This window comes from Desmodus rotundus, chromosome 8 (genome assembly GCF_022682495.2).
Source record: "Desmodus rotundus isolate HL8 chromosome 8, HLdesRot8A.1, whole genome shotgun sequence".
Lineage (NCBI taxonomy): Eukaryota > Metazoa > Chordata > Mammalia > Chiroptera > Phyllostomidae > Desmodus > Desmodus rotundus.
Window position 1 is genome coordinate 119,977,523 of NC_071394.1, and position 2,573 is coordinate 119,980,095.

General features: G+C 38.8%; 1 pseudogene; it reads left to right on the top strand.

Annotated features, from left to right (window-relative positions):
- Positions 1-646: 646 nt before the first annotated feature.
- LOC112310026 (small nucleolar RNA SNORA36 family) lies at positions 647-771 on the top strand (annotated as a pseudogene).
- Positions 772-2,573: the final 1,802 nt, after the last annotated feature.

The following is a 2,573-nucleotide window of genomic DNA, read 5'->3' on the forward strand; positions in this document are numbered from 1 at the left end:
AAAAAAACAGGTAGGAAAAGTTGAAGCAATGAATGTGCCATGTCTGTCCTTGTATGGGAAGGCTGTCAATTCCCCCAAAAGTAATTTATATATGGAATGCAATGTGATAAGAATAAAACAACAACTGAATATTTTTCTAAGAACCAGACAAAATAAATTTTGAAATGTCTCTTGAGAAGCTGGAGACTAGGGCTTCCCGTAGCCCAACATAGCAGATCTACTAAAAAATAATAATTCATCTCTCCCCAAAGCTACCCACCACAGCATGTATTTCTCTTCTGTTTTCCTTTTTTCTCTCTCTCTCTTTTCCTCTCCCCACTTCTCCCTACTCCAACTCTTGCTGGTTTCTTCGTCTCAGGCTACCCCTCCTAGTCTTATCCTTTTCCACTTAAAGTGAGTTGGCCTGCTTTCAATTTCATTCCTCTCTTTTCCAGCACTCGCCCTGATCACAAGAGAGAGATAGGTAATTGCAAGTCAAATATTTATATCCTTTCAGCAGCAAGTAGAAACCCTGACTCAAACTGAATTAAGTCATTAGAAAATTTATTAGAACTATATATTTATAACTATACAACTATAGATCTTTTATATAACTATAGAGTGCAGATGGACATAGGATGAGCTCCAAATTTCATTGAATCAGAGGTCCAACAGCATCATCAAGAATACAAGTGCTTTGTGTTCATTAAACTCTGGGACACTGAAACACAGGCCAGGGAGATGATCGGATAGAAAGTATTGCTCTATCCATTTACCTCCCAGCCCACAAAAATGAGAAAAAAACAATACGAGAGCTTTCTGTTTCTTTACCAACCTTGGTGTTGGCATCATTTCTTGGTCTAATGAAAAGATGGTTATCTTCTCTCCTTGTAGCTCTTTCAGGATCAGTGAAATTATTCCTGGAAGCCCTATAGCATACTTACCCTCACACCTCACTGTCCATAACTGTCCCTTCCTGGATCAATTATAAGTGACGGGAAAGAAATTACCAATGTTGACCTCGTGTGGATGGTGGATGTCCGATTGCATTGTCCACCACGATGGGCAACCCACAGCAATAGTCTACTTCAAGTCATTTCCCTTCTGTATGCCTCAGCTTCCTTATCTACACAGTTGGGTGGCTTCTAAGTTGCATTTTGACTCTAATATTCAATGACTCACGAGTGTTCGAGAGAAGCAATATGCAACAAAAACAACATAATCTCTCTGACCTTCACATTTATCATCTGAAAATGGGGTAATAATACCTATCTCAGAGAGTTGTTAACAGGAGTGATTGAGGTCATGCAGTTAAAGGGTCTTGCTCTATGCCTATCACATTGTAGTTACTCAACAAATGACATAATGATGATGACGACTTTATTTGTTATGCAGAGAAAATGCTGATATTGCTAAGAAAATTTAAAAACTAATAGAGGAGGACTAAGAAGTTGCTTCTTCAAAAAAACAAATTAATTCCCTCTGAGTTTGTTTTGTTTTCTTCTGTTTTGGGTAGCCCTTTACACTTAGTTCTTTTAAAGTCATCTTTTGAACTGAAAATAGCTTCATCATTTTAAGACATATTTCCAGAGAAGAAATTACATTAGGGTTGCTCTGCCCTTATCACCATTAACTGTTATTTGCAAACCGAGAAGAAAACATATCATTTAAATTCCAGATTCTGACTGTATAATTTATCTTTCCATGATCACAGGCATGTTTCCTTATTGTTCAGTTCTACTCTGCCTGCATTCCACAAACCACCAGTGCGTAAAATTACTAATTTAAATAAATGATTTTCAACTTTGTCATTATGCCATTTGGGGGCTAGGATGCAATGGCTCATGATTCAAATAAGCAAAATAATCCTCTGTACTTACTGTATTCTCTAAGAAAGAGGCCTTAGCACCAACACATTCAAGAAGGGAATGTTTTACTCAAGAGTAGGGAGTAATCACATTTAACTCCTGGGGGGAAATACCACCATTTGGGGAGAAGCATTCACATAGCAGTGGAAGGTCAACCTCTGTTGAAAAGGAACTACCACAAATGCAAATGTCAAATTGTTTCTGACTGACCAGAAACAAAATGAATAGACCACTTCACACATTGGAAGATACTTGACACATGTCGGCTGTGAAAAAACTTCAGTGATTTTGCAAAGCAGAACACTAAGTCTCTTCTGCCGGAGGACTCTATTATCACCTTAGCTCAACCACAGTTGGCTTAATAATTCAGTTCAGACTTCTATGACCAGTGCCATGGAAATGGTGCAGATCCTAACTGTGGGAAGGATTAGAGAAAAGAAATTTGCTAGTGGCTGGGGCTATGAACGTAGAGTCTCCAAAAGACGGGCCAGGTTCTCTGTCTGCACTGAGAACTGAAGTCAGCAAACTTCCCTGTCCGTCCTTGTGCTAAGCAGTACTGGGACTAAATACTCCTTTTTTTTTTTTTCCTTGTCAACTTAATTGAGAAATATTTATGCACAAGCATCATCTTCCCCTCAGTGCTAAACAATACTGGGACCAGTCCCCACCCCCAAATAGCTACTTGATCCAGAAAATACTTGCACCCAGGAGATAAGACTGAGACAA